This window comes from Micropterus salmoides, unplaced genomic scaffold (genome assembly GCF_014851395.1).
Source record: "Micropterus salmoides isolate LMB-PRFRI ecotype aquatic unplaced genomic scaffold, ASM1485139v1 Ms_hic_scaffold_1, whole genome shotgun sequence".
Taxonomy (NCBI): Eukaryota; Metazoa; Chordata; class Actinopteri; order Centrarchiformes; family Centrarchidae; genus Micropterus; species Micropterus salmoides.
The window spans coordinates 5346340-5361290 of record NW_024040040.1 but is presented as its reverse complement, the minus strand read 5'-3'; the positions used below and the strand labels follow the sequence as shown (position 1 = coordinate 5361290).

General features: G+C 39.7%; 2 protein-coding genes across 2 annotated transcripts in view; one reads left to right on the top strand and one right to left on the bottom strand.

Moving 5' to 3' along the window:
• Window positions 1–14951, top strand: part of LOC119910112 (nucleotide-binding oligomerization domain-containing protein 1-like) — a 1078472-nt gene that overhangs the window by 290191 nt on the left and 773330 nt on the right. The gene's annotated exons all lie outside the window — the stretch shown is intronic.
• LOC119881802 overlaps window positions 1–14951 on the bottom strand; it is a 727332-nt gene that overhangs the window by 220439 nt on the left and 491942 nt on the right. The gene's annotated exons all lie outside the window — the stretch shown is intronic.

The window sequence follows — 14951 nt, the reverse complement described above, 5'->3', positions numbered from 1 at the left end:
GTGCCACCTTTTCACCTCAATGAGAAATTATTAAATTTTTATAAACTGCTGGACTTCAATAGCTCCTGTGTTTCAGCAGCTTTTCTGCTCATGTTCAAAACTTTCTGCACGTTCAGAATCTCCCACAGAGATCATTTGATGAGAGGTCTACCTGCCCTTTACTCTGCTGTGCATTACGTTATTGATCTGCTGGAAGTAACGTTATCCCCTTCAAACCGTTTGACTGACGCAGTTTGGGACTGCATGTGAAACCGAAAGCAACAGAAAGACTTGTGATCAGGCAGAAATCTCACCACAAATCCGCACACGTTAACTTCAGCTGCTCTGATAAAGTGCAGCTCACAGTCCCAAACAGAGCAGGCTGCGCTTCATTTTTTAGATGTTTATGTTGCAAAACTCTACCAGCTATGTTACCACTCGTCACGGCTGTCTGCGGTTGATTGCGATCAGGGCGTCCGCCGGTGTGGCATCAGCTGAGTTGATTATCTCTGCGAGTCTGTCTTATCAGTTATACATTTGTATTTCACTATGTGAGAAGATAAATGTGTGGCTTTACTTACAGCATGAAAAATGTCAATTGCGTGAGTCTGGCGAGACAGCTTTTTACCTGACGAGATATCTCGTCACAATTTAATCTCGCGAGATCTCGTCACACCCATAAAAGCATTCCAAAAATATCTTTGCTACACAAAATCATTTTAATCTTCTGAGCTTTTTCTTAATATTTACTAGATAATGGTACCTCTTTACTCCTAAAAACATTATTCAAACAAAACCAAGGCTTATAAAACCTATGACAAGTGCTCGCAAGTAGACCTTTATTTGTTTTAGGGGATCAAAAGCTTTTAATGTATTTTATTTTTTCTTATTCGTACAAGACAAGAAGGTGATTTGTCACTTTCAGCTGTCATCTGGCTGGATGGACGAGTTTTTAAAGATTCAGTCAGTGTTATTGAATAATCTGTTTTTTTTTCTCAAAGTTTCCTTTTTAATCATCAAGTTAAACCTCTGAAATATAAAAGGAGGCTAAATGGGGCTAACATTGACCCAAATGTGATGCATGAATAGTGATTGTGGTGTCTTAATGAATGTGTCCCCGTGGAGTTCCCATCATGGCCTGTTCGGCACCGAAACACACTTTGAGACACAGTTTCAGGCCTCAGTCACTTTTACATCACTTTGACATTTTCAGGTTAAACGTTTCCGCGACCTGCTATTTTACTAGTCCACTATCTCACCTCTTCCCGCCTTCTGCCCGACGCTCGACCACGACTTTGCCTGCCACTGTAATATTTCGCTTGTTCTTCAAAGCGAATGGTTGTTAGAATATTTGCACTGAGGAGCTGCGTAACTAGTTATAAGAAAAATGAAATAAATAGAAACTGCCATTGAAAAAAATAGTTATTTTTATAGAAGCAAAATTGAGCTCTGTTCAAATGTATTATACCTAATCATGGAACCAAAGAGGCCAAGAGGTTTAGCTATTGAAAGACGGCAACGCCGCCACGTTTTTGTAGTTGTAAATGACTTTGTGACAGTTAAAAGAGGCCTAAACACTGTATCAGGGTATAATATCAGTCCATAATCAGCTTAATCTCTTTTCTATTTTGTACCTAGACATGGAATATTTCATATTTTTTCATCAAATTACTTAAATATTCCTAGTTTTCTTTTCTTTCTTTGTTAGCTCTCGTTACAGAATCATTTAGAGTAAAGCACACGTCATCTGATCCCTGTACAGTCGATGTAACATATGAATATGCTTTTGAAATATATTGTTCTTTGTAATTGTTGAAAAATAAATTTCTTATTCACAATTGTATGGATTTGTTGTTGTCGTGGTATTTACATTTACCTTTTATCCAAAGCGACATACAATTGCTATATATGTCAGAGGTGGCACGCCTCTGGAGCAACGAGAGGTTAAGTGTCTCGCTCAGGGACACATGGGTGGACGGGTCGCAGTGGGGAATTGAACCCGGGTCAGTCACAACAAAAGCATGTGTCTCATCTATTGCGCCATCACCACTAATGAGGGATGAGAGTTGAGAGCAGTTCCTGGAGTTAAATGTCCAAAGTAAGTCAGAAATAAGACACTAATGTTGAAACTGAAAAGTCGTATGAGTTGGAGTCTGTTACAACACACTGAAGGGGTAACTTTTGCAAAGATCGCATCAAACATAGCGAGCAAACAGCCAGCTGTTGTTGTTCTTTCTCTTCACCTGAAAAATCCACAATTACCTTGTGCGGCTGATACTGGTGGTTTTTCTGCCATGTTTGCCCGCATGTGTTGACACCTTTTGTCATTTCATGATACCCAGGGGAAACGCTGAAGCGCACAAAAATCCCCTACTTGTAATTATCAGCAGAGAAGCTGTCGTCAGACGTGTTTTTCCCACTTGTTTGCTAATCGTCTCGTGTCAGATTTGATATACAGTTTAACATTATGGTGTCATCATCTCCACACACAGAGGCCCTAGTTGAGACTCCATCCATCCATTTGTCAACTGCTTATCCTGTGTACGGGGTCGCGGGGTAGTCGAGACTCTACTTTGTTAACATTTTAACCAACTTTAGTGTAAGAGGGCATTCCCAGATACTTAGAGTTACATATCAATCTACAATGAAGCAAGCTATATAATCTAAAATAGCCATGATGACAAAATTGGTGATTTAATGCAGGTTCAATGGAAACTGGATGATATTTAGGATTTAGTTTACGGAACAATTTGCTTTATTTGACTTAAAAGATTGATTTAAATACATTTTACAGATTATTAAAGTTATTTACTTTAAATTTGTTGTTACTAAGTTATTTACCAACATGGACAAGTGCTTATACAATAGTTAAATTTAAGGAATATATGTTTGACTCTTCATTGTGTAAGAATATGGTGTCTTTTACGATTTTAGCACATCTACAGTTGAGAGTGTAACTCTCTGCTGTCGTAAATAAGGACAGTTGTACATGTGCATTTGTTGTGATTACATTATTTACGATAAAAACAACTACCAAGTTGACAACTTTGCTAACAGCCAAACATCAAGCAACACAAGACTAATTCTACTGACTAGTTCACCAGAAAGAAGGCCAGCTCGCTGTCTGTCATGCAGCCTTTTCTCTTCTTGTTCTGTCAACATCCTCTTTGGTCTCTTTGCCTCTGCCATTAGCTAACGTTATGTCCGCAGAGGCCGCTGAGCCCGGTTGTGTTGCCCGGCTCCGGCTCTCTGGGTGGCAATCTAGCCAACAAAGCTAGACAGCAATCGACGCAAGAGCACTTACAGTAACGTTACCAAAGCTTGCTAACAACAATTCAAGATTTACAGGTAGAGGCTCAACCTCTGTCTGTGAAACCTGTATGTAAATAATAAAAAAGATGCTAGAATTGAACACCAGTCCAAGATAATGCAGTAAAAGACACTTCTCTTTGTAGGCAATTATTAAGTTTAAAGGTCCATTGTTGATTGGGTTGTAGGATAGAGTTTTTAATATAACATTATTTATCATAATGTATCGTAGTGTACTGGTTATTATGTTTGGGAAACCACCATTTTTATGGAAAGGATGACAAACAAGTTCATCAAAATGTGTTTATTGATAGATGATATACATGTATATAAATGCAGGAAACAGTTACGCCCTAGTGAAAATCAGTGTACATGCATCAGTGACTGGTGAAGTTCTTTCCTCAGGGCTGGGAGTAAGAACAGGCCATTCTGTAGAGCTCTATGTGTGCCCATTCAGGCATACAAAGGCTCTTAAAAGGCCTAATTATACCTAAGCAAATCTCGGCAGGACTTCAAGGGTCAAGTGTTTGACCTCTGGGGTCACACCCTTCCATGATTGGGAGGAGAGGCGCAATCGACTACAACCGGTGCAGCGTTAGCAATTAGCATTTAAGGAAACTCACAACTTGATTTAGGCTTTTTAGTCCTCAGCATGAATCTGTGAACATGTTCACATCATCGACAGCTAACAAGAAATCAGACTGAAAGGGAAATAAATGTCTGAATCACTCAGCGGTACACGACACCGCAATGCAGACATCCATCAAAAGTATAATTGCCCTTAATAAAATCCACTAAGTGTCCGCCTAAGTACACAGAAATGTTGTTGTTAAGTGGTGTGAAATGATATGTTTCAGAGAGAAAACAGTCGCCCCTTAATCTGACAGTTGATGAACGCATGAGTCAACTCTGACATTGTCTGCTGCTACTCAGGAATGAGGGAGAGAAACAGAGATGGAGACAAAACAAAGACAGAGAAAAGTAAAAGAAATTTGACTGCACTAAGAAAGAAGTGTTGAATGTTCTGCTGTGGAGGTGACAGAATCTGAGCAGCCAAATAAAGCTGTAAATAATGTAATGATTTTTTTTTTCCCAATGCTAGTCGTGTGGTTTTAACAAATACTGGATAGATTGCTGTGTAATTTTCTACAGATATTCATGGTCACCACAGGATGAATCCTGACGATTTTGATGCTCCTCTGGCCTTTTATCCAGCACCACCAGCAACTTTGGTTATCCTCTGACTTTTCATCCAACACGTTCTCACTCCCAAGTCGTCACATATGGACGCATGGTCAAGACCCGTTGGCGTTTGTCTGTAACGCACTAGGGAGCCCCATAGCACCTTAGTTCAACGCACTGAATCTGTTGTTTCATCTAGCGACATCACCAGGTCAACATTTCAATTTTAAGTGTAGGTTAACCTCTTAACAGTCCTGTAAAATTCATGCAAAACGCCTATTCAAGGCATATCCAAAGTAAATTGAATGTAGTTCTTGAACCATTTGGAGTATCTGCCTGGTTTTGGGCTTCTCTGAAAGATAACACTCTGGATTGTCTAAGCCAAAAGTCAGAATGATTGTAAGTGCTACTGGAATTGATTAATATAAGTTTAAACACACAAACTAATGTATTTTTCATTTCCGCTTGAAAATGCTTGCTAACAAATGCATGCAGACAACTACAGCTGGGACTTATGAGCTGGAGGCATAAAGCTTTACCTAATCCTAGTTTAAATTTCATACCAATACCATGAAAAATGACTATTTTACACAGGTCTTTCCAAGTGTATGCCCCTTGGCGGCAGGCGGCTGCTGCTGCATCGCTCTGTATTAGCCGGTAGCTCGACGCAGATGTGATTTTTCGCTGGTAGATCATGAACTTGCTACTTAAAGCTGTATATTGTTATTTTCAGAATTTTATTGGCTACACGAAGTGCCAGTCATCAGCACAATTGCTTGCAACTGGCTCGGCCAACCCACAAAATAATAGGGGCTGGCCCTTTTTTACAGCGTGGGCTCTCGTTGGCTATTGAAGGCTGTGAAAGGGACATGTGAGCTCCTATTGGGGCGAATTAGCTGTAAATCGAAAGGTTAGAGTTCAGAGGCTAATTTTAATACAAAATATCGTAATTGTTTACGTTCAAATCGGAGTTATTACGGTTATAATGACATACGAGCCACATCTGCCGGCAGATATGAAACGGTTTACTGAGGGAATAATGTGTTTTGAATTAAATGTTTTTACTGGATTGGATTGTCTGGACCTTTGACAACGTAACAAGACCATGTTTGTTGGATTATAATCTATTATCGGTGGATTAAGTTACTGTGAGGCTTCATAGGTGAATCGCGTCACTTTTCATTGTACTGGCTGGTCTGACAGAGGCGCTGATTGTACCCGCTGTGGTGATCGTATCTTGAAATGGTTTACATGGGTCAATCACAAGGATTTTAGCTTTCAAAAAGTGTATGAAGCTAACACGACCTGGACGGCCCGCGGGCAGGCCGCTGGAATGTTAAGAGACTAAATCCTTACAAAACATTCCCAGTCAGTCTTAGCTGTACTTTATTTTTATTGCTAATTAGCAAATATTAGCATGCTAACACGCTAAACTAAGATAGTGAACATGTTAAAAATTCAATCTTCTAAACATCGGCACATTATCCACTGTCACTGTGAGCATGTTAGCATGCTGACATTAGCATTCAGCTCAGTACAGCCTCACATGTCCACTAGAATTGTGTTTGCAACAACAAATACAGCTCCTATTAGGCTATAACTAAATAATAATTGTTTTATCTTTAATGTTAGTGTTTGGTAAAGTAGCAGATACAAATTTGACAGACTTTAAACCCCACTAAGATTTAGCTTTCATGTCCTGTATAGCAGCCAGGTGTTAATATATTGTTGTTTTATTAATAATTGTATTATTGATAATTGTCTAAAATTGCCACAAAAGCCAGTTAGAAGAAATTTAATGAGCATTAAATGCATAATAAGTTGAGTTTTTCCTTATTTACTTCTGAGTGTTCTTGGAGTCAACTCTAGCATCTAGTGGCCAATCGAGGAGCTGCAGCTTGAGACACATTCAGCTGTGGTTTCGTAAAAACAAAAAACAGCCACACAGTCCAGACATTTTTCAGCACAAATCCAACAGGGGAAGGCGGTTAGATGAGTATGTTTTGTCAAAGAATCAAGCGTGCACAGGAATTAAGTTCAGTTAGACAATTATAGAGCGGACTTTGTGGCGTTGTCAGGTGACACAAGAGAGCTGTTTTATCATGTTGCTCAGCGTTAGCACGTCCACCACAAAACACAGGAATGTTAATGAATAGAGCCCCGGGGGCCATGCTGCATGACACACACTTACCTCAAGTGAACATCAAGTTTGGAAAGCTAAAACAGTTATGTGTTTTGACACAGTGGTGGGCTCTGACACACACACACACACACACACACATGAGCAGGACTGAGTGTGCTTTTTCTGCTGATTTATGGCGAAAGAGAAGCAGATCTAATTTGTTTCAGGAGTAGAAGCGGTTATGAATCATCAATCATACATTTACAGTTTGTGACAAGGTACAGTACCTGTTGCCTGGAGGGAGGGTTTGGAAACTGCAGTGAAACAGGAGCTCTTGGCTTGTCAGACTGTCATTCCCCTCTGTAGTTCAGATCTTGATTGCATGTGGCCTGCAGACAGGGTTTAAAATGAAAAAACAACAACAAATACTAAACAGCATCCTTCATATTGCTAAACATCAGGTGAGCTTGCAAGACCTAGCTCAACAATATAAGCTATGTCTACCTAGATATAAAAATATTTAATAAATGTTAGATAATCAGTTAAAAAATGAAGCTGCGTGGTCACACCAAGCGTTACATTACGTAATGTAATGTTACGCACTGGGGGAAGCCATGTAGCGTTGTTTTTAAACATTCAAGTCCATGAAACGAGGTGGACGAGTGGGTGGGTGGGCCGGAAAACAGACTTTCTCGCAGGAGACAGGTGTTTGTTTCCCGAGTGAAATTTGTGTCATGTTTTTATTCGACTGTAAGTAACGTAACATAACAAGTAATGCACCGTACCGTAAGTGACGTAATGTAATGTAACATCAGTAATGCACCGTACCGTAAGTGACGTAATGTAATGTAACGTCAGTAACGCACCGTACCGTAAGTGACGTAATGTAATGTAACGTAAGTAAACCAATGTAACGTAACGTAACATAATGTAATGTAATGTAACGTAATGTAACGTAACACCGTAAGTAACGTAAGTAAACTAATGTATAGTAATGTAACATAATGTAGCGTAACGTAACATTATGTAACATAACGTAATGTAACATAATGTAATGTAACGTAAGTAAACGTAATGTAACGTAAGTAAATCTAATGTATAGTAATGTAACATAATGTAGCGTAACGTAACATTATGTAACATAACGTAATGTAACGTAAGTAAACTAATGTAAAGTAACAAAACAATGTAACGTAACACAATGTAACGTAACATAATGTAATGTAACACGTAATGTAACGTAACACTAATGTAACGTAACAATGTAACGTAACGTAATGTAACGTAACGTAATGTATTGTAGCGTAACGTAATTAAGGTAACGTAAATAATATAATATAATGTAGAATAACGTAAGTAACAATGTAATGTGACGTAATATAAGTAACGTAACGTAAGTAACATAATGTAACATAACGTAAGTAACGTAGTTATATTAAGCCAAACCAGGATGTTTTTCTAAACCTAACCATGTACCTAACTTAACCAATTGCGAGATTTGACAACGTTACACAACATTAACCAGTAGTTTTATTTAGAAAGTCTAACCAGACGTTGCATATGTATTGATGCTAAATTGGCGGAGCCCTACACGTCAAAAAATGACAATAAAGGGGTACTCAGGAAGTTAAAAAGCAATGCCAATGGGTCTTAGTCTCTGACTAATTGTCAATATGTGACGAGTGAGAATGTGTTAGCAAATTAAAGTTCACCTTCAGGAAATTGTTCCTGAATAGTTGACACTAACAAATGTTTGCTCAATTGCCCCAAATGGAGGAACATTCATATTAGCTATGTTGCACCATTCCATTTGATATATTTTTATATAATTTATTAAAATGTAGGATTTATTAAATGTCAATGATATAAATACATTTCTTGAATACACTGTGCCATGTTCTGTATGACTGGGGCACTTAAACTGAAATTATTCTCTTACGAAGATACATGTCAACATCTTTGTGGATGTACACATAGATGGATGTTATAGGTAACTGTAGATTGCAGAGTTTTTCAGAGGAGCCAGTGCAAACACGCCCCAAATCTAGTTTTTCAAGTACTTGTCGTGCAGATCTCAAGTCAAGGAAACTGATTGGTTGAAAAGAAAAATCAGCATGAGTTTTAAAACAAACAGCCACATCTCCTATCTACTGCCTTACATGTTTGTCTACCTGTAGCCGAGAGAAACCATTTTTGCTGTCATTACGCATTAAACGTTTTCATGCAACTTGAGTAAATGCCATTTATAATCCTCAGAGCTGCACTGCACACAAAACAGGTGGGTTGCAGTTCATTGAACAAACAGTGAAAATGCTGGCATCACATCACCTGACCTTTAGGTGGGTAACACTAGAACGTTTTGTGAACCTTACGCAACTTCCAACTGCTCAACATACTGTACATACGCTGGGTCTGAACCAAAATGAAATTCATGTGCACAGGAACAAAGCACACCAATCTGGGACACGTGTTCGTTCTCTATTTCGTCTTCTTTTTGTGCAACTATTTAGCAAACACATTTTATATGCTTCTTAACTAACAGGAAGTTTTTGGTTCAGCTAAAGTTGGCGAGGTGACGGGAGGAGTGTAAGTTTGACCGACTGGCAGTGTGTTTGTTTACATGGCCACTAAATCCTGTTGCAGCCTGTGGTGCTCCAATAATCCACTAAACAAGATGTGAGTGAGGTTGCCGGAGGAACATTTCTGACAGTAATATTTCAGAGGAAACCGCTCTGAACATTTTCTCTATCGTGTCTTTGGTTAGCACAAAGCAACAGCAGCCTGAGGATTTACTACCTGCTTCCTTCTGTGCAAATATATTGCACGTAAATTTGGACGTGGTGTAGACGTAAATTTTGTGTGAAGTTTAGTGAACTCACGATTATCTGCCTAAGCATGCTTATGGAAAAACCTTTGGCTCTGGGACACACCAACGCAGTCACGTTACAGTCAATTAAAGTGACATGCCTGCAGTCTGCGTGTTGCCTCCGCGTCCACTGAATATTGTGAATATCAATGGGATTTTCCATCTGAGGAAAGTCAAAGGGAAGTCGCTCTCTGAGGAAACTGTGGAATTTCATGGCCACAGGTAGATGATATCAAAAAGTCATTTAAATGCGTTTGAGTTGAACTCAAGATGTGGAAAAATCAGTTACACTTAATTTCCCCAAATGCTTCATGTCCCTTTGGGAATGAAAACAACATTGCCTGAAGTTCATCCTTTTTAAAATATTATTACTTTTTCAACTGAGGCCTTGAAGTCCCTTACTATCTCTCATTAACTCACTCTAATTTTACCTCAGGTGGTGAAAAATGTCTCCTGTTTCGGGGAAACTCAACTCTGGTGTGTTTGCAGTCATAGTTACAGTAGCAGTTGGTGGAATGTGCCACAGGGTAACAGAGATAATAGAGTCAGCACATCACAAAATATATGTGTTTAACAAGGACTGTTACATTAACACGGGTGTATTCTGGAGGTGGTAGCGGTGGACGGGTTGGGCCAGAACCCAGACTTTGACATATATAACATTGCTATTTTAAGCCAAACCATGACCTTTTCCTAACTCTAACCAGGTAGTTTAGTTGTCTCAATGTAATTGCGCCGTTTCACAACGTTACCTGCTAGTTTTATTTGGAAAGTTTAACCGGACGTCGCATATTTATGATCGATAACTAGAGTGCGGAGCCCTAAATGTCGTTAATGAATACTCAGGGCGTTAAAAAGTGACACAGAGTCTTGAACCCAAGCGTCCATATGTGGCGAGTTGGGAGTGAAAATATGTGTCCCCTCAAGATGAACTGTAATAACTTTGGTGATCCTCTGACTTGTGCAACATCAGCTGTACTGGTATGTCATATGTCACTGTCGTTGTCATTTTACCTGCTAAACATCAGCGCGTTAACATTGTGAGCATATTAGTATACTGATGTTAGCATTTAGCTTAGTGCAGCGTCACAGAGCTGCTGGTACTTTGCACTCGGCTACATTTATGTTGAGTTAGTTACTTGCAAAACATGATGTTATATCCTCATCTTCCGTTGTTTATTTCTTTTCCTTCATCATTCCTCACTTTTGTCAATTCTTCTTCAACTGACTGTTTGAAAATACCTGAAGCTGGAGAGAAAACAATTGTTTACAATTGCAGGACTTTGGGTTGTAATGGAGTATTTTTCCACTGCAGTGCTGCTAAATCTAAGTCAAGTATTTGGGTACTTTTTCCACCGCTGGTTGCTTGTAATGTGGGTGATCTAGCATTTTTCTGTGTCTGCAAAGACGCTAAAAGATAAACATAAACACATCTAAGTGCCCTTGAACATTTCAGACAAGTGGAAACGTTCTCAAGCGAGGCCTATTATGTGGTGATGTGAGCATGAGACGGCGAAAACGTGACAGGAGCCCGACCACTGAATGAGACGCAGTGGTAGCAGCAGCTGCAGGGAGAAGAAGAGGGATCTCGTTCTGAGGGGCGTCGCCGCTCGTTCTCATGTATTTATGGTGCAGAATGAGTGGAATGTTCCACTGCACTTATCAAAATATGCATGTTACATCTCCGGGTTTTCTTTAACCCGAGGCATCAGCAGCCGCAGCCGCAGCCGCAGCTTCATCCTCGCCTTGTCAGCCTTCTGTGGTTTCTCTGATACGTTCACCACCTCACCTCCGATACTGGATGCCCTCTGGGGGGGAAAGACCACTGTTTTATAAGATGATTCATAACTCAAACTCACAAAAAATGAGAGTCAGGAACAGTTTTACATGCTGGTTTCTCTGCAGTTTAAATGGTTTTTAGAGGGATTTTAGATGAACTAATCTTTTTATGACATGCTGTTCCCAGTTAAATTAACTAATGGATCGTACAATCAGAAATAACAAAACAAAAGTAAAGGAGTAATCCTTTTTACTGCTACTGTAACCCTGGATTATGGAAGCCCATTTCTGCCAGGGCATTAAAAAACTAGATGAAAAGTTAGACATGATGAAAATGAAAGTAGACTTTTTGATTTAGTAGTAGGTCACATTTATAAAAATATAATGTCAAGATAGTGGGATGGCAAATCTTTTTCAATTGTATGTCATAAATGTACTAATATTTCATGATTTATTCATTGATTTCATAGTTTTTACATAAAATCCTAATTTTGACATAATATTACATGATTTTAAATTAGTATTTTAAAATTTTGACTTTCTATACTTTTGAGTCCCCATTTCAAAATGCCGACTAAGTATCTTATGATTTTGAACTTCTGACATAGTAAGTCAAAATCTTTTGAGTTTTATTTAACATCTCATAGTTTTAACATTTCAAAATGCTAGTATCTAAGATTTTGACTTACCTTAAGTACTTTCTGTTCGATACTACACAGTTTTAAGTAAGCAAAACTTAATTTATATAGCACATTTCATTCTCAGGGAGAGACAGTGTGCTCACAGAAAGTGCTCAAAGATGCAAACATAGTGCCATTACTAAAAACTAAAACCATCAAGTACAATGGAAAAACACAACCACAAAAAAACAAATCAAATCATCTTTGGACAAAAGGTGATGTTTTTTGCTTTTAAAGAAAGTTAATGTTGGAGAACATCTAAAATATTTCAGCTGTTAGGGTCATTTCAACCAAAAAACTAAATGTAGCAGTAACAAAATTTAAAACAAGTGAAATAAATTAGCATGAAAAGTATTTTAAATCAGAGAAATTTACCAAAAAATGGTTGCAGTTTGGTGGCACAGTTTGGCTCAGTGCACTGATCCTTGTTTATCAGGAAAACTTATTCACTGGATAGTTTATAAGGATTCAGGTGTTAATTGGGACTCTAAAGATGCTTGGCTTCTTTCCAGAAGCAGCGGGTGATCGGAGTCTGGCTTGTTTCCTCCTCGGCTTGTTGTTGTTCAGCTGCCTCCTGACTCACACTTTAGGCATTTCACTTCACCCGAAGCGTCTCAGGTCTTTAGGACGCCGGCCGCTGCACCGCTGCAGACGTCCCACCCCGAAACACTTGTGGACGCAGCTCAGGTATGATAAGTGCAGAGATGAGTCCCAGTCTAAACGTTTCCCCTTCTGAAAAAGCCACAGTTTCCGAATCACAACAACAACTCCCTGATTAGTCAAGACAGCACGTGCAGACAGAGTCTTGTAACTCTGATTCTGACAAATGAGTGAACAGAAAAATGCTTTAACATTTTAGAGATGGATTTTATCATGTTTTTGTGAGAACATTTTTTGAAATTGGTCCAGTATTGAGTGAGCGAGCTGGCGGCACTGACAGGCTCAGATTGTTATCACAAGTGTCTGACAAAATTATGGAAAGGATCCCTTTTTGGTTTAACAAGATTCTCATACGTTGCTCTCATCAAAGGTTTTTATTATTTTTTACTTTGTAAGAACCAATTATAGCTCATAATCATCTGCACGCCAATCTTCATCAACATTTGGTGCTTCTTCATTAAAGATTAAAAGCTTCTGTTCTTCAAACTGAGAATAGGACAGAACATTTATTCCATTTAAGTTTTATTAAGAATGAAAACGAATCTCAGTCTCTGCTGCTGCTGCTGCGCATTTGCTGACATATATGTAAATCGACCTGGGCCTCATGTCATTATGTGGAGAAGCAAACTGGGCCCCAAACCTCAGTTTAGGAGTCTTTAAGAAAAGACTGTGATAAACCACAGGAGGTGGTGGTCTGACCAGCTGATCAACTTTCTTTTGAGGATTTCCATTGAGGAGAAATTGAGCGATCCGATCTTTTTAAAAATGGTGGTCAGCAATGATGTAATTCATCTTGTACTTTATTTTTGGGGGGAGCTAACAGGGGTGTGGCACATTGTGCTGCCTAAATGCTCCAGATGGTTGGTTAAGCCGGAGCTGCTGCTGGATCACTGCGTCCAACTGACCCGCGCGGTGCGCCGCCGTTGCCTCCCGTCATCAATATTCATGAGGACAAGAAGAAGCTTGCCGTGGAATAAAAACTGGCCCGGCCTCATTAGAATATTCATACCGCCGAGGGTTCATGAGAATGACGTGCAGGCCTAATGACTATTCATGAGACGGGTCTAATCTAATGGTTAAGAAAGAACCCCTTCGCGATGATCAGCACCTCTTACAACGAGAGCCTCATTCATAAGTGTACAGTGAGCAAGCTGCCATTTTTGTTGCCTGATTAAGCCTGATGCTTATCCCTGTTTCTAGGTCAGAGAGAGGCATACCAAAAGCATTAGAGCATCAAGAATGGGGCTGATGACTTGTTTAAGAAAGCATACTGTACACAGGGGCATTATTTAACCGGGACCACCTTGTGTTAAGGTGCAAACAACTAAGCAGCAATTGTAATTTATATCTATATTTCTTCTCAGATTTACCACACAGAGCAGCTTTTTGTCTCTTTCTTTCTTTTTTCTTTTTGGTGACAGTTTCATTGTTGCACCCAGGGCCCGAGAAAAGTAGGACAGAGCAAGTTGCAAAAAGCACAATGGGGGACAGTTTGCTTTTCTTGGTAACTCCCAATTAGGCATTGTTCTCACTTGAAATGTTTCTTTTGAATAATTGACAGTAATTTAAAGGAAACTAAAAAAAAAAAAAACGAAGAAAAAAACCACATCTATTATCTAAATCAGGCCACGTGTCTCTCCAGGCTTACATCAATATTATTTAAGAGCTCTTGTTTGAGCGAGGCACCTACAATGTTCCCGTGGAGAATTAACCGTGTGCCCTTGGCAGATATTGCTGTGTTTTTTTCTCCTCCCTCCTCCTCCAGGATTCAAAGGTTGTGTCCAGGCAGGTTTGGTCTTGTTTCAAGGCTAAGCTCTCTAAATAAAGGGTTAAAGCTTCGTTACAGGAGCGCCGTTTTGCCTGATTTACTTTTTTTCTCTTTTTCTCTAAGGGTGCTGGGTCCCTGTGCTGCCGCCGAGTCTCTCTAGAGCACATACTTGTGGGGCACATATATTCTCTCTCATTAGTTCTGCAGATTTGGGGCCCTCAGGGTACTTCTGTGCACATGTGTTGGGAGTGTGGTTCCCACTGTGCTCTGCAGCTCTGATTGAGTCTCTGATTGCCTTGACATTAAGGGGGCTGCAATTCTTGTGTCATGCCCAGCCTGATGAATTGGCGTTGCAGGAAGGGGAGGCGGGGGTCGGTGCACACTGAGCTGTTGTTGTCGCCCTGAGGTTTCGCGGCTCGCAGGCTGCCGCTCCGGACGGGAGGACTGATGGAATTTGGTTCCAGCACCTGATGGTTAAAGGGATCCTGATCAGCGCTAATTAGCTCCGTGCTCATGGTGGGCGGGGTTGGAATGAAGAGGTTGACTTGTACTGTGTGGGCGTCAGGGTCATTAAAACGCCTGGATTCATTAATTACCCAGTCTAAT